This window comes from Oncorhynchus kisutch, linkage group LG18 (genome assembly GCF_002021735.2).
Source record: "Oncorhynchus kisutch isolate 150728-3 linkage group LG18, Okis_V2, whole genome shotgun sequence".
In the NCBI taxonomy this organism is placed as follows: Eukaryota; Metazoa; Chordata; class Actinopteri; order Salmoniformes; family Salmonidae; genus Oncorhynchus; species Oncorhynchus kisutch.
The window spans coordinates 25,523,623-25,541,908 of NC_034191.2; the positions used below are offsets into that span (position 1 = coordinate 25,523,623).

The 18,286-nt window shown below is 45.0% G+C and overlaps 1 protein-coding gene across 3 annotated transcripts in view; it reads right to left on the reverse strand.

Moving 5' to 3' along the window:
- LOC109909172 (Down syndrome cell adhesion molecule homolog) overlaps window positions 1-18,286 on the reverse strand; it is a 135,166-nt gene that overhangs the window by 46,495 nt on the left and 70,385 nt on the right. The gene's annotated exons all lie outside the window — the stretch shown is intronic.

The window sequence follows — 18,286 nt, forward strand, 5'->3', positions numbered from 1 at the left end:
CAAAAGGACCGGATAAAGAAATATTTTACCTGCATTTAATATTGGCATATTTAATAATTAATTCATTATCTATTGTTCATACAAATAAATAAAAAATACAAATCCACTATTGAAAGGTAGTAAAAATAAGGAGAGGGAGGAGAGGGAGAAAGACTCTGCAGCTATTGTAAGAGTTGACCTAGTTAGGATAGACACCAGAGTCCATGGATTTGATATCCTGAAGGGGTTTCTAGCTCCTGATTTAAATGCAGTTGTGTGACGGGCAACCAGCAGTGCGATCTGTAGAGGGAGGGTGGTGGTGTGTGTGTGTGTGTGTGTGTGTGTGTGTGTGTGTGTGTGTGTGTGTGTGTGTGTGTGTGTGTGTGTGTGTGTGTGTGTGTGTGTGTGTGTGTGTGTGTGTGTGTGTGTGTTGCCAGGCATTTATTTAAAGGTTGAGGAGATCAGATATATCAAAATTATATCTCTTTCATATTGATATTCATAAATGATATGTATGATTTACTTCTTCAATATTCAATATTGTCACAATACATTGTGCAATCAAAGGGAAAATATAAAATGGTGTGATTTGTATCAGAGTATTTGATATCACCAACATAGGCCAATAGCAATTATGTAAAAATACAAATAAAAAAAGCTTTTTTAAAGGTTCTCCATTTTGATTGTGTCTTTGGTACCCTGCAATCTCACAGTGGAATCCATCTTGTGCGAGACAAAATGGTATTTCTCTCTAGCCGCTGAGCAGCCTGTGTTCTGCAGCAATTTTCTCCCCAAGCACCTCCATGCTCCTCCAGTGTCTTTTAAGCTGTCAGACCTCTGTTATTGTGTTATGACAGACTGAAGAGCAGGAAGAGGGGATGCTAGAGAGAAGACAGGGGCTCAGCAGTCTGCAGCAGAAGATCTAAATGAAAGAAAATCTATTGTCTTTCTCCCTCCTATATCGCCCTCCTTTCTATTAGTCTTTCTCTCTCCTATCTCGCTCTCCTTTCTATTAGTCTTTCTCTCTCCTATCTCGCCCTCCTTTCTATTAGTCTTTCTCCCTCCTATCTCGCCCTCCTTTCTATTAGTCTTTCTCTCTCCTATCTCGCTCTCCTTTCTATTAGTCTTTCTCTCTCCTATCTCGCTCTCCTTTCTATTAGTCTTTCTCTCTCCTATCTCGCCCTCCTATCTATTAGTCTTTCTCCCTCCTATCTCGCCCTCCTATCTATTGTCTTTCTCTCTCCTATCTCGCTCTCCTTTCTATTAGTCTTTCTCTCTCCTATCTCGCCCTCCTATCTATTGTCTTTCTCTCTCCTATCTCGCCCTCCTTTCTATTAGTCTTTCTCTCTCCTATCTCGCTCTCCTTTCTATTAGTCTTTCTCTCTCCTATCTCGCCCTCCTATCTATTGTCTTTCTCCTATCTCGCTCTCCTTTCTATTAGTCTTTCTCTCTCCTATCTCGCCCTCCTATCTATTGTCTTTCTCTCTCCTATCTCGCCCTCCTTTCTATTAGTCTTTCTCTCTCCTATCTCGCTCTCCTTTCTATTAGTCTTTCTCTCTCCTATCTCGCCCTCCTATCTATTGTCTTTCTCTCTCCTATCTCGCTCTCCTTTCTATTAGTCTTTCTCTCTCCTATCTCGCCCTCCTTTCTATTAGTCTTTTTCTCTCCTATCTCGCTCTCCTTTCTATTAGTCTTTCTCTCTCCTATCTCGCCCTCCTTTCTATTAGTCTTTCTCTCTCCTATCTCGCCCTCCTATCTATTGTCTTTCTCCTATCTCGCTCTCCTTTCTATTAGTCTTTCTCTCTCCTATCTCGCCCTCCTTTCTATTAGTCTTTCTCTCTCCTATCTCGCTCTCCTTTCTATTAGTCTTTCTCTCTCCTATCTCGCTCTCCTTTCTATTAGTCTTTCTCTCTCCTATCTCGCTCTCCTTTCTATTTGTCTTTCTCTCTCCTATCTTGCTCTCCTTTCTATTACCCTTTCTATTACCCTTTCTCTCTCCTATCTCGCTCTCCTTTCTATTAGTCTTTCTCTCTCCTTGCCTCTGACTCCTTCTCCACCATCTGGCTTTTGATTTCACAGTACTCAATACTCTGTCCCTATCAATGTTAGCCTGTATCAGATCCTCCAGACATACAGTACTGTTATACACCGAGTATACACAGAGTATACCAAACATTAGGACCACCTTCGTAATATTGAGTTGGGATTCTGGCCCATGTTGACACCAATGCTTCCCACAGTTGTGTCAAGTTGGCTGGATGTCCTTTGAGTGGTGGACCATTCTTGATGCGCACAGGAAACTGTTAATGCTGCGTAAAAAAACACAGCGCTGCAGTTCTTGACACAAACCGGTGCTCCTGGCACCTACAACCATACCCCATTCAAAGGCACTTAAATATTTTGTCTTGAATGGCACACATACACAATCCATGTCTCAATTGTCTCAAGGTTTAAAAATCCTTATTTAACTGGTCTCCTCCCCTTCATCTACACTGATTGAAGTGGATTTGACATCAATAAGGGGTCATAGCTTTCACCTGGACCTGGTCAGTCTATGTCATGGAAAGAGCAGGCATCCTTAATGTTTTATATACTCAGCATATTTGTATGTATAGATTAAGCTTCTGAACCTGAGGTGAAATCATTGAAACAGGCAGCCTGGTGTTTGTGATAAAGGCAGAGCATCAAAAGAGCCAGGAATGCTGCCCTGCCCTGGTCTTCCCAGCCCAGCCCTGCTGTGCCCAACCCTGCCCTTCCCAGGCCTGTCCAGCCCAGCCCTGCCGTGCCCAGCCCTGCCCTTCCCAGCTCTGTCCAGCCCAGCCCTGCTGTGCCCAACCCTGCCCTGCCCTTCCCAGCCCTGTCCAGCCCAACCCTGCCGTGCCTAACCCTGCCCTTCCCAGCTCTGTCCAGCCCAGCCCTGCTGTGCCCAACCCTGCCCTTCCCAGCCCTGTCCAGCCCAGCCCAGCTCAGCCCAGCTCCACACATTTCCTTCCCAGCCCTGCTGATCTGAAGGAGCTAGCTCTCCCTTCGTTCTCGAGAAACACACTTAATCTAATCACCCTCACTTTGCCCGGGACTAAATCGAATTTCTCCCGACTCGCATACTAAGAATGCTAAATAAGACTTGCATACTAAGAATGCTAAATAAGACTTGCATACTAAGAATGCTAAATAAGACTTGCATACTAAGAATGCTAAATAAGACTTGCATACTAAGAATGCTAAATAAGACTTGCATACTAAGAATGCAAAATAAGACTTGCATACTAAGAATGCTAAATAAGACTTGCATACTAAGAATGCTAAATAAGACTTGCATACTAAGAATGCTAAATAAGACTTGCATACTAAGAATGCTAAATAAGACTTGCATACTAAGAATGCTAAATAAGACTTGCATACTAAGAATGCTAAATAAGACTTGCATACTAAGAATGCTAAATAAGACTTGAATACTAAGAATGCTAAATAAGACTTGCATACTAAGAATGCTAAATAAGACTCACATACTAAGAATGCTAAATAAGACTCACATACTAAGAATGCTAAATAAGACACGACTTGTAGATGAGAATGTGCATCCTCCTTTTTAAGGGAAGGGGGTTCTGGCTCCTCTGGTGACTGTATTTCCCAGTTCCATAGAGAGATGACGGATAGGATTATTCTGGCCATGTGGCTTCCCAATGGGCACAGAAATCAATTCTACATCTATTCCACATTGGATCAACGTAATTTCATTTAAATGACATGGAAACAACGTTGATTCAACCAGTGTGTGCCCAGTGGGTTAGCTCTAATCTTATTGGGAGAGTGAATCTACACACAGCTGTGTATTCAACTTCGCCAACAGCTAATGTGTGATAGGGAGACTAAAGCAATATGCTAAGACACAAATACAGATCTGTAGTCAAAGACATGGAAATAGCAGTACAAAATGCTACAATGCCCAAAAGCATTGTCGAAAACCTCAAGGGGAAAAATGTATGGGAAATAGGTGTGGACATTGTAATGACAGGGATCTTGGCTCCGCCTGCTCCTCCACACTCTCTCCTTGTCCTCTTGGACAGGATGTTCTTTTCTGAGGGCATGTTCGGAGTTTAATTGGTGGCTGCTCCGAGGTCAGCGTGCCGGGGATCTGATCTCTAATCTGGTATAATTGAGGTCAGGTCACTGGGCTGCTGACCTCACCATGCAAGGACAGGGAGTCAGGGAGCTCCTCCTCAGCCAATAGCGCAGTAGGGTGGATGCATGGACACCCGGCTGGCTGACAACATGGCTCCATCATGGCTGTCATAGTGTACGTCGGCTACATTTACCAACAGCCCATTCCTCACACCCTGGATAATATAAAACATACTCTGCCCTCTCTCTGGACCTTCCTCTCCTTCATCCATCGTTCAGTCCCTCATCCCATTTTAACATCCTTCCCACTTCTTTCTGTCCTCTCTCTGTCCTCTGTCTGTCCTCTTTCTGTCCTCTCTCCCTATTCAGCTACCTGTACAGTATGTGTCTTGACTCCTGTTATTTGAGGTTAGAGGGGTTTGCAAGCCATACTGTATATATAATAATCCTATCTCTTCCAGTACACAGAGCCCAGCCCGCTAGACAGCTGGCCCAGCCACACCACACCGACCCACGTGTAGGGTAGGGACTCAGCGCACTGTGGAGCGTTAATAATGAATGTGTGTGGAAGGGTGACGAAGCGTGTCACCATCTCCCCTCTTCTCCTTTGTGCTACATCAAAACACCACTTAAGGACACATAGTAACTCCTTTGATCCGTCACTCAACCCTAATCCTCTCAAAGATCAAAGATCTGTAAAACCAAGAAGTGATTTTAGAGGAATTATTTGATGGCTTGTTGTGATTGGCCTGTAAAGAAAGCGTCCTCCATTTTGCAATGAGTGACTGGTGTTATTTACCTCTCCTCAGTAAATTAAAGATGCCTTTTTATTCATCATAAATCATTCAGGTGGGTTGAATCAATCCATGCAAAAAATGCCCAGCTGTCATGAGATGAACTATGCATATTTAAACACAAATCTTACATGTGAAATATGTCATTTGAATAAATCATGCAGAGTTGTTTTCTACTCTCTTTAGTTTTGATCAAAGTTCTGGTTTGAACCTGTGATTCAGGACTATATTTGAAGGATAGGACTTTATCTGAAATAGCATATAGAATGAATGTACAGTATTTTACAGAAGAAAACCTCTTAAAATAGCAAACAAAAGCATATGCTATACAGTAGGTCTGATATGCTAGTACCAATTATGGCTAGATTATACAACAATAAAAAACATTTCAGTGAGCACTATTGGCACATATCCCAGTGGACTCTTGAAGAGGTTGACCTCCCAGCCTTGCTCACTACACGATGAGAGACAGGCGGCAATTAAAATGCTAGTTTGGATTGTGAAGGAGCGTATAAAAAAATTCTGGTAGCCACTAACACATATGAACAGTGTAGTAGAGTATAGAATGACCTGTACAGTACCTAAACACAACCAACAATGGTTGTCCTGAATTAGCTTGAATTAGCTTTACACATCAATAACTGACTGAACTGAACAAAAGTTCAAATGCAGCTTGTTAGTATTTCAAACTCCTTCTTCAAGTTGCCTTCAACCCGTATTCGTAATACAAGACCTATACAGGAGATTATTGGACTATACTAGCTTCTTCAAAAACATCAACAGAGCTCCAGCCTGCAAAACCTCAGGGACCTGAGTTGTTCAGTACTGTGGATCCTATAAACACACAGCCTTAGGGCTCAGACAGACCAATAGCGTTTTCTGGCTGAGAGTACTTAGCACCTCAATGTAATTTGTGAACCAAGTGTGTACTGATTTTACATGTAGAATCGCATGGAAAAATGTAGGCAGTTTGACGTTCTACAGTGGGTGGTCCCTAAAACACAGTGCGCTGAAAGATCGACAGACGAATGGTAGATGCACATTCAGTGCAATGTGTGTGTGAGCCTTTAGTTTGGGCCTGGCTGGGCACAGAGACAGCAGGCAGGCAGGGAGCTACTGTATTGTACTTGAATGAATAATTAATCTACCTTCCCTCCATGTGCTCTCTGCATACCTGGTGCCATTGTGGAGGTGTTCTCCCTACTGCCATTCCGCGACCACGCACCAACCACCCAACCGCTCTCATCTCCACACGATACTGCATAATGAGGAAGTGCTATTCTTTCTCTCTGACTCCTGGCCTGATGAAAGGTACTCAGAGTTCTCTTTTATTTCTTTCTTCCCTCTGCTCTGACAACAACAGAGGCTCCGTGCTGCTTCCACGCAACCAGAAGCCAAGGTCAGTACAGTGCAGAGAGAGAGAGAGACAGGCTAGCCACCCTTAGATGTACTCTACTACAGCTGGCTCCTTGTATCAGCACCTCTAGCCAACAGTGAGAAAACTGTTGGACTGAGCATGGTGGGATTTTAGCTGTGAGGTGCGATTTTTGTATGTGGTTGTAATCTTCTTCATGGCAGTCAGTTATCCCTGAGAGATGCCTGGTGGGCTGGCTAATGTTAGCTTCAGCACAAACAGACAGCACACTGCAAGCAAAACCAATCAACTGGGAGGACAAAGGCTGGTGTTTGCTCCAGCCAGAGACAACAACATTCACACTTCTCTCTGTCAAATGATTACCTCTTGTCTGAAATGTCTTTGTATTGGAGAGCAACATTCTGTGTAGGCTACAAGAAAGAGGACAGCCAAATGCCACAGGAAACCCTGTACGTTTCACATTAAACCAGATAACTAACACCACAGCTTTAAACACTTCCACTGGCACTAAATGTATATTTGACGATGTAGAATATCCACAGATTGTAAAATGAGTAATTACATTTAGCACTCTATTTTCACCAACCAACAGTTCTGTGGGTTTATATGGGCTCTGGGCTAAATAATGTGCCATGAGCAGTCTGCCATCATAACCTTATTATTGGAGCAGCTTAAAAACAGCAATTAACACATTTCCATCCCATCAGACGACACTAATTTGTGAATTTCATTCTCTCTCCATGCAGTGCCCAACCAGAGAGAAACAACAGTATTCTCCACTGAGCTACTGGCAACACCAATTCCACATATATAAAGCTGATGAAATTGCTTATGGTAATTGAGGTTATTTTAAAGCTAGGTTTAAGCTTTAAATTAAAATTTAATGAAATTAAAAGTGAATCATTTTAGCGTTTGTTTTGGCCTCTATTTCGAAAAACAAAAGTGAGGCTGGAAATAAATTGAACCTGCTATAGAAATGTTCATGATGTAGCGTTGTGCTGTTTTAATGTCATATGTTGAACAATGTTGAACATCCTTTTACTGTCTATAATGCTGATCTGTTATGGACTACTGAGTTCCTCCAAGCGCTCGCTCTCTCTATCCAAGTCAAAGGGTCATAAAGTGGGCCTTCACACCTAGGTGTGATACCATGTGACCTCACAGGACTACAAAAGGGCTCTGACGTCTCCCCCTCACTCTTTTAGCCTCTTATCCTGCTGGACGTCTCAAGCTGGACGTCTCAAACTGGACTTCTATCAAGGAGGGAGAAGAACCTCCAAGGTCCAGGCCCTGTTGACAGCCTACTGAAAGTAAAAAGCCTACTTCAGTAAAAATACTTTAAAGTACGACTTAAGTAGTACTTAAATGTGCATCTACCATTCGTCTGTCGATCTTTCAGCACACTGTGTTTTAGGGACCACCCATTGTAGAATGTCAAACTGCTGACATTTGTCAGTAGGCTGACAACAGGGCCTGGACAGTAGGCCAGTAGGCTGACAACAGGGCCTGGACAGTAGGCCAGTAGGCTGACAACAGGGCATGGACAGTAGGCCAGTAGGCTGACAACAGGGCCTGGACAGTAGGCCAGTAGGCTGACAACAGGGCCTGGACAGTAGGCCAGTAGGCTGACAACAGGGCCTGGACCTTCACCTTTAATGGCAAGAATAAGTGAACTGATAAGTCAAGGAAAAAGTACATGTTGGGTAACCTGGGACACAACCCAGAGGAGCAGCACATGAGGGGCCTTCCAAACTCAGAGGAAAGGAGCAATAAACCACCACAAAGAAACCCCTCAACTAAGGACACCTCCATGTGGCCTAACTAGAGCCAGGGACAACAGACTGTTCACAGACTGAGTATCACATCTTTAATATTCAGATATCTTGTTCTCTTTCTTGTCTTTCATTCTATTTCCTACATTTTTATGATCCCTCATTATTTCTGTAAATGTTTTGATTAGCGTTATTAAATGTTGATTGTATAAAAAAACGTGTGTTTGTCTTTTATTCTGGAAAATAACTACAATATATTCTTAAAGAATTCATACCTTCAGATTAAATCAATGTATTGCTATTATTCAAATTTGAGTCTTACAAAGTTATTGTAAATAACTCATAAGTCAAGTCACAGAATACCAATTTTGTCCAAGAAGGGACTGGTGCCCCGTTAATAATTTCATAGTGATAAGCATTCACACTACCTTACAATGCAGTGTCTTTGTATACAAATTACTGCTCCCACACACAACTGGAAGCCCCTGTGAAGGGAGTCTACTTGGTAAGAGAAGTAGGTTTTTATCAGCACCCAAAACCATCATGTGAATTTATTTGACCATGGGAAAAAGCTCCTATCAGGCAGGGGGGTAATAGACATAGGGCTCAATTCAATGGAACTGCACTGCAGTATTTACAGTAGATAGGAGCTTTTTGTTACTGCAGTAATTTGTTTACAAAGACACTGCATTGTAAGGTAGTGTGAATGCTTATCACTATGAAATTATTAACGGGGCACCAGTATTTCTGTCTGAGTGAGTAGAGTTCTGGACTTAAGGACATTAGTATACGGGTTGTGTACATCAGCCTCCCAGAGATGCAGCTGAATGATAGGCCTAGCCATGAGGCTCGACACTGAATCTGAAGCCCTGGCTTTTAATAGGGTCTGTTCTCAGTAATTATGCTGACACAATTTGATCAGTGCAGGCTAAGTATCTTCATCTGAAGGAGATGGGGGGAAATTAACGCTGATGTAATAAGTACCATTTGTCACTATTAAGACGGAGGTGTTGACAACTACTGACGTTGTCAGGGAAACTGTTCTCTCTCTCACTTCCAGCAAGCACCCCATCCCCCAAAAAGAATTAGTGGTGGAAAAAGTACCCAATTGTCATACGTGAGTAAAAGTAAAGATACCTTAATAGAAAATGACTCAAGTAAAAGAGAAAGTCACCCAGTAAAATACTACTTGAGTAAAATACACTTAACTATCAAAAGGAAATGTAATTGCTAAAATATCAAAAGTACAAGTAAAAGTATAAATCATTTAAAATTCCTCATATTAAGCAAACCAGATGGCACCATTTCTTAGTTTTTTATTTATTTATGGATAGCCAGGGCACACTCCAACACTCAATCATAATTTACAAATGAAGCATGCGTGTTTAGTGAGTCTGCCAGATCAGAGGCAGAAGGGATGACCAGGGATGTTCTCTTGATAAGTGCATGAATTGGACCATTTTCATGTCCTGCTAAGCATTCAAAATGTAACAAATACTTTTGGGTGCCAGGGAAAATGTATAGAGTAAAATGTAGATTATTTTCTTTAGGAATGTAGTGAAGTAAAAGTAAAAGTTGTAAAAAAAAGTAAAAAGTAAAATACAGATACCCCGAAAAAACTACTTAAGTAGTACGTTCAAGTATTTTTACTGAAGTACTTTACACAAAAATGGAGTCAAATACTGTACTCTGCAGTAAACACACGCATGCACACATACACACACACATGCAAAATAACCATTATTCCTCAGGGCGCTGTGTATCAGGCAGTCCCCCGTCATGATTGAGAGCTTCTGTATGCTGCCTTGAGCTGCCGTACTTCAACACTGGGGGGTGCAATCACTGCTATACACTGGCCTGGCTAGTATCAGCTTTGGAAATAGTTTGCAATAAACAGCCCACATGAAACAACATGAAATAGTGGTAATAAATCTGTCAATCGATTACAGCACAGAGGGGGAAAAAGCCATCAAAGTATTGACAATGCATTTCATAAATTATGCATGGTTTGTCAGATCACTGAATCAAATCTTATTTGTCACATGCGCCGAATACAACAGGTGTAGACTTTATTGTGATATGCTAACTTACCAGCCCTTTCCCAACAATGCAGTTAGAAAGTAAGAAAAAATAGCAAAAATGAATAAAAGAGGAAATGGTAACACAATAAAATAGCGAGGCTATATACAAGGAGTACTGGTACCGAGTCAATGTGCATGTAGGTCAGGGTAAAAGTGACTAGGCAATCAAGATATATAATAAACACATTAGTAGCAGCGTATGTGAAGAGTGTGAAAGTGTATCTAAAGTGCATTTGTAAAGTATTCAGACCCCTTGACTTTCTCCACATTTCGTTATGTTACAGCCTTATTCTAAAATGGATTAAATACATTTCCTGATTAATCTACACACAATAGCCATTTCTGACAAAGCAACCACAGGTTATTAGAAATTTGGGCAAATTTATTAGAAATAATCTGAAATATCACATTTACATAAGTATTCAGACCCTTTACTCAGTACTTAGCTGAAGCACCTTAGGCAGCGATTACAGCCTCGAGTCTTCTTGGGTATGACACTACAAGCTTGGCACACCTGTATTTGGGGCGTCTCTCCCATTCATCTCTGCAGCTCCTCTCAAGCCCTGTCGGGATGGATGGGAAGCGTCGCTGCACAGCTATTTTCAGGTTTCTCCCGAGATGTTAGATCGGTTCAAGTCCGGGCTCTGGCTGGGCCACTCTGGCTGGGCCACTTGTCCCGAAGCAACTCCTGCGTTTTCTTGGCTGTGTGCTTAGGGTCGTTGTCCTGTTGGAAGGTGAACCTTCGCCCCAGTCTGAGGTCCTGAGTGCTCTGGAGCAGTTTTCATCAAGGATCTCTCTGTACTTTGCTCCGTTCATCTTTCCCTCGATCCTGACTAGTCTCCCAGTCCCTGCCGCTGAAAAACATCCCCACATCAAGATGCTGTCACCATCATGCTTCACCATAGGGATGGTTCCAGGTTTCCTCCAGATGTGACACTTGGCATTTAGGCCAAAGAGTTAAGTCTTGGTTTCATCAGACCAGAGAATCATGTTTCTCAAGGTCTGAGTATCACGACTCTGGATATGACCCAGATGCACACAGGAGGAGGATGGTTCAGTTGTCAAAATATTTTTTATGACAAAAGGGAAGATCGAGGGCAGGCAGAGGTTTGTAGTCCAAGGCAGAGTAAAAAAGGGACAGGATGGCAGCCAGGCTCAGGGTCAGGGCAGACAGGAAGGTCGGAATTGGAAAGACTAGAAAACAAGAACTAGAGAGAAGGTAACACACAGAAAACACACTGGGACGACTTGACGAGACAAGACGAACTGGCAACAGACAAACAGAAAATGCAGGTATTAATACACAGGGGACAATGGGGAGAAATAGGAGACACCTGGTGGGGGGTGGAGACAAGCACAAGACAGGTGAAACAGATCAGGATGTGACAGTACCCAAACTCCTGGAATCCTATCTGGGCACATACCTGGTTGACCGGGGTGTCGGCGGCGGAACTCAGTGATGAGGGCTGGGTCCAGGATGTTCCTAGAGGGACCCAGCACCTCTCCTCCGGGCCATAACCCTCCCAGTCAACCAGGTACTGGAATCCCCTGCCCCGAGGGGGAACGTTCAGGAGGCGCTTCACCGTGTACACCGGATGGCCGTCGATGAGACGGGATTAGGGGTGGGCCTGGAAACAGGAGACAAAGGGTTGTGAGACAAAGGTTTACTCCTAGACACATGGAAAGTAGGATGTATACGGAGGGTACGGGGCAACAGAAGACAAACAGCAGAGAGGCTAAAGACTTTAGAGATGGGGAATGGACCAATAAAACGGGTGGACAGCCATACCCTCTGCCCGGGCCGATAGCGGGGAGCCGGGGTCCGGTGGCAATCCACCTGTTTCTGATACCTGGAGATGGTCTTAAGAAGAGCAGACAGGACTCTCTTCCATGTACGCCGACAGCGGTGGACGAACATCTGGACCGAGGGTATGCTGACCTCTTGCTCTGGGAAGAGCGGGGGCTGGTAACCCAAGGAACATTTGGAGGCCGAGAGTCCAGTGGCTGAGCAGGGAAGGGAGTTGCGGGGGTACCCCCCCCCCCCCCCCACACACAAGTTGCTGGCTCCAGGTGGTGGGGTTGGCAGAGAAGAAGCAGTGAAGAGTAGTCTCCAGGTCCTGATTGGCTTGCTCCAATTGACTGTTGGACTGGGGATGAAACCTGGAGGACAGACTGGCCGATGACCGAATGAGGGTGCAAAATGCCTTCCAGAACCTGGACGAGAACTGAGGACCCCGATCGGAGACCATGTTGTCCGGATGTCCATGGATCCGGAAGACGTGCTGCACCATAAGCTGGGTTGTCTCCTTGGCTGAGGGAAACTTGGGAAGGGGAATAAAATGTGCAGCTTTGGAAAACCTATCCACCACAGTAAGTATGGTGGTGTTTCCATCTGACGGAGGGAGACCAGTGACAAATTTCAGGGGAAATTAGGAACAGGGAGTGGTTGAAGGAGACCAGCTGTAGCTTGCCACAAAGTTTTTCTCTGTGCACACACAGTGCAGGCAGCAAAAAATGTGGAGACACCTGAACCATGGTGGTCCACCAAAAATGAAAGCCAGGGTCCATTCCAGGACCGGGACCCAGGCCGAATCTGGGACGAACATCCGGTAGGCTGGGCCCCCCCTCCCCCCTCACTCCGGGGTCCGGCTGGGAATGCTGCTCCTTGCGGACCCAGCTCTCAATACCCCATACTAGTGTAGCTGCTAGACAGGAGGTAAGGAGGATGGTCAGAGGGTGTAGTAGCGGAACTATACAGGCGGGAGAGAGCGTCAGGCTTCACATTCTTGGACACAGGACGATAGGCAATGGTAAAAATAAATTGAGTGAATAACAGAGCCCAATGAGCCTGCCTTGAGTTGAGGCGCTTGGCGGTGCGGAGATATTCCAAATCTTATGGCCGGTCCACACTAAGAATGGATGTTCCACCCCTTCAAGCCTGTGCCTCCACTCCTCCAGCTCCATCTTGACTGCCAGAAGTTCCCCTTCATAGTTCCACTATGAAGTTTTCCACTTCATAGTTCCTCTCAGCAGAATTGAGATGATGGGAAAGGAAAGCGCAGGGATGCAGCTTTTGGTCCTGGACATAGCGCTGGGACAGGACGGCCCGCACTCCAATGTCCAATGCATCAACTACCACCATGAACTGACGGGGCTGGTCCGGATGGATTAGGATGGGGGCTGTGATGAAATGGTGCTTCATATCCAGAAATGCCCAGTCAGCAGCTGGGGACCGCATACACGGAACCTTGGGAGAGGTGAGTGCAGAGAGGGGGAGGCCAGGGTGCTGTAGCCCTCAATAAACCGGTTGGCATCCACCACCACTCTCACCTTGTCAGGATCCATCTGAATATCCTCTGCAGCGATGACGTATCCCAGAAAGAACATAGTTGAACAATGGAACTCACATTTCTCCGCTTTTACAAACAGCTGGTTCTCCAGGAGGCGCTCGAGGACTTGTTGAACATGAAGAACATATTCTTAAGCCGACAAGGAAAAGACAAGGATGTCGTCGAGATAGACAAACATAAACCGGCTCAACATGTCACGGAGCACATCGTTGACCAGAGCCTGGAACACTGCGGTAGCGTTGGTCAGACCAAATGGCATAACCAGGTACTCGTGGTGTCCACTCATCTTCTTCCAGTATCTGAACCAGGTGATAGGCACTCCGAAGGTCCAACTTTGAAAAGATGGTCGCCCCCTAGATAGGCTCAAAAGCCGAGGAGAGGAGTGGTAGCGGGTAACAATTTTTACAGTGATGTCATTGAGGCCCCGGTAGTTGATACACGGGCGCAAGGTTTTGCACACTGACTTAAGGCAATGTGCAAGGCAGAACGAGCTCCAACCCAGTAGTCCAGTCGATCAGGATGTTGTGACTCTGGAGCCATGAAAATCTCAAAACCACAGGTGTATGAGGAGATTCAATTAGTAGAAACTGTATGGAACCGTACTGCGAGTGACCCTGCCAATGGAGCGTCTGTCCAAAGCTTTGGCGTCCATGGGAATGGAGAGAAGTTGATTGGAGATACCCAGCTCAGATACCAGGGTAGCGTCCATGAAGCAGTCATCAGTCCCAGCGTCAATGAGCACCTGAGATTTTGACCAGTCACCAAAACAGGATCGTGTGGAGAGGAATACGAGTAATGGGAGTTTGGAGACTCCCTTTATGGCCCACCAGCGTAACCGTACCTAATGATGAGCCTGGTCTTTTACTGGATAGATGGATATGTAATGTCCAGTAGTACCATAATACAGGCAACTGTTGGAGCTCTGCTTTCGTAAACATTCACTAGGAGACAATGGTCCAAGGTTGAAACCATGGACGAGCGAGTGTGGCTGAAAATAAACCTCCTCTCCCTCCTGTGTTCCCGTAGGCGTCCATCGATCCTTATAGTCAAGGCTACAAGATCGCCTTTGATTTCCTCCGATAATCCATGAAGGAAGGCGTTGAACAGGGACTCCTGGTTCCAGGCACTCTCGGCAGCCAGCGTGCGAAAGTCTACCGTGTAGTCTGCCACACTGCGGGAGTCTTGACGCAGACAAAGAAGCTTCCAAGCTGCCTGTCTCCCAGACACCGGGAAATCGAACCCCTTCCTTAACTCCGCCACAAAATCCTCCAGACTAAGGCAAATGTCGGATTGTTGATCCCACACCGCCGTAGCCCTTCCAGAAATAGTCCTATCAGCATTATAAGATACGCTATCTTTGTCCGATCTGAAGGAAACGAAGAGGGCTGTAGTATAGTGCTCCAGAGAAGGTAAGCATTGCTAGTAGCAAGGTTACTGGGTGCCCGGGAGGTTTCCGTTGTGGCTTGCTCCAGTAATGACTTGAGCATATAGTCACGGCATTCCTCCAAGGTATGGAGTCCCTCCATAAGGTTCTGAAGTAGTTCCTTGTGTCTTCCAATTGTGGCTCCTTGCAGGGGGACAGTGATGTGGAGCTGGTCTGAGTCTGCTGGGTCAGTCGTGGCCAATTCATACTACCACGATATGACCCAGATGCAGACACAGGAGGCGGATGGTTCGGTTCTCAGGATATTTATTATGACAAAGGGGCAGGCAAGGTCGAGGGCAGGCAGAGGTTTGTAGTCCAAGTCAGAGTCAAAAAGGGACAGAACGGGCAGGTAGGCTCAGGGTTAGGCAGAAAAGGTCCGGGAAGACTAGAAAACAAGAACTAGAGAGATGGTAACACACAGAAAACACGCTGGGACGACAAGCGGGCTGTCATGTGCCATTCACTGAGGAGTGGCTTCTGTCTGGCCACTATACCATGAAGGCCTGATTGGTGGAGTGCTGCAGAGATTGTTGTCCTTTTGGAAGTTTCTCCCATCTCCACAGAGGAACTCTGGAGCTTTGTTAGAGTGACCATCAGGTTCTTGGTCAAGGCCCTGACCAAGACCCTTCTCCCCCGATTGCTCAATTTTGCCGGGTGGCCAGCTTTAGAAAGAGTCTTGGTGGTTCCAAACTTATTTCATTTAAGAATGATGGAGGCCACTGTGGTCTTGGGGACCTTCAAGGCTGCAAAAATGTTTTGGTACCCTTCCCCAGATCTGTGCCTTGACACAATCCTGTTTCTGAGCTCTACGGACAATTCCTTCAACCTCATGGCTTGGTTTTGCCTCTGACATGCACTAAGTGCCAGCATCAACTTGTGGTGGTAATTTGGCAGCTACAAAAATATGGCATATCATGAGGTATTCTAACTCAGGCGAGTAGAACCTGGAGACGTCCTTAATATTAGAGACCGTACACCAGCTGTTGTTAACAAAGACACACACCACCCCCCTTGTGTTTACCCGACGCTGCCGTTCTGTCCTGCCGATGTACAGAAAAACCAGATTTATATTTTCCATGTCCTTGTTAAGCCACGACTTGGAGAAACGTAGGATATTACAGTTCTTCAAATGACGTTGATCTCAAGAACTTGAACAGGGTTATTCCAGTTGATTCTCCAGTGATTAGTGTTCTATTGACGGACGTGCAGAGGCAGTTTATCCACTAGCCGATGTAGTCTTGTGAGGTATCCCGCACACCGGACTCTATAACGCAGTCTTTTTCGAGTGGGCCTGGTCTGGGATGAGCAGTTTGTCCTTCGCCGTCGTCTCATTGAAGTAGAACTCCACATCCAAATCGAGGTTAGTGATCACTGTTCTGATGTCTAGAAGTAATTTTTGGTTATAGGAAACGATGGGGGAAACATTATGTACAAATAAGGTTAAAATCTGCAAAAAACACACAAAATAGCACAATTGGTCAGGAGCCCATAAAACAGCTGCTATTCTTTCCAGCTCCATTATGAGAGCATATATAGTTACTGATGCGTGCACTTTTAAACGTTTGTGGAAAAGGCTGGTTTCACTTTAGGTCAATACTGAGTATGATTGTGATATTGTAGTGTTGCAATACTGCGGACAACTTCTGTATCTTGAAGAAAACTAGACTTAAATAGCCCACATTTCTTGTCCCACTTTTAACACATTTAGCCAACAGCTAAAAAAATATCAGCCAACAGCTAAAAATAAATAAATAAATACAAATGATCATATCTATTATCTAATACTGAACAACAATATAGACCAACATAGAAATAGACCTGAGGATATAACTTATCTGAGAGAGAGAGGGTGAGGGGGGAAAGAGAGAAGGAGAGAAAGAGAAGAGAGAGAGAGAACGAACAAGAGAGAGAATGAGAGAGTGAACAAAAGAGGGAGAGACAGAGAATGCTACAGTAATCAGATGACACACATGGCTTCGTAAGGCTGAGCTCGTTAAACACCCAGGGGCCCAGGGTCCGTCCATCTTAGGGCCCTGTCTCTGTCTGAGGTTTCGTCCCAAATGAGCCCTAGCCAAAAGTAGTACTCTATATAGGGAATAGTGTTTAATTTAGGATGCAGCCCGACACTGCCCCTCCTGCAGAATCTCCTGTTCTGTCATTCCTCACAACACCGTACTGATACGGTCATACTCACCATGCCTCTTCTTTCTCCGGCCTCCGGCCTCTCTGCATCCTCTCTTTCCTTTTTCTTCCTCCCTCCTTTTCTCCTAAGCTCTTATGAGTTAGAGTATTATCTTGGTGCTGATGTTTGTGGTAAAGTTCAGTAGGAATGGGAAATCTGTGATCACTTTGGTACACCAACACCCAGAGAGAGATGTGCACTTGGTGATAAAAGAAGCCTTTTCCTCTTTTGTGTGTGAAATTTGACTGGGATGTGAGCATTTTTCGACATGAATACCCAGAAAGATATTGAAACGGATGTGCATCCACAAAACATGTCTGACGTCAAAACCTCAAATCAATAAAATACACCCAATGTGGGTTTTCAGAACACCTTAGCATGCTGATTCTATAAAAGGTAGTGTAGAGTAGGAACCTTCCTGTCCATACATATAAGCGCACACATCTAGCATCCCTCGCTCATTTGCCCCCCTCTCCCACCCTTAGGGAACCCGCCTCCTACACCCCAACGCCCTGCCCCTGCCTCTCCTTTGCAGCTGACTGCCCTTCGTCCATCCAGACCACTCACAGGGACAATTAATGTGGTCCGCCTTGCCTGCTCTACACTAAAATAGCTCTAATGATGCCTCTGTTTCAGGGGAGGAAAATGGGGGTTGGAAAAAAGTCCTGTCATGTTGTGTTGGGGTGACATGAAAGCCTGTGACGTGTGACATTAACCAAAGGTCACATGTGGACACATTCAGCAGCCATGCAGGCAGAACGCCTCTCTGGGTTACAGTATCAAACCATCAAAAGACAATATTGAAAGCTCAACAGAAAGGGGGGCTTTACGCTGTGTGACTACATTTGAAACTACAGATGATGAGATGAGATGATAATGTTCATAAAGTGATTGCATCAGTGAGGATTTTCTCAAATCTCTGTCCTGTAATGGCATGCCCACACACACACACACACACACACACACACACACACACACACACACACACACACACACACACGCACGCACACACACGCACGCGCGCACGCACGCACATACACACACACGCCTGACAAGCTGTGATGTATCATCTCATAGTGCTGTTTTGTCAGGCGTGCGTGTGTGTATGTGTGTGTGTGTGTGTGTGTGTGTGTGTGTGTGTGTGTGTGTGTGTGTGTGTGTGTGTGTCTATGGCCTCAGTCAGCACTTCTGCAGTGTGTAGTGTC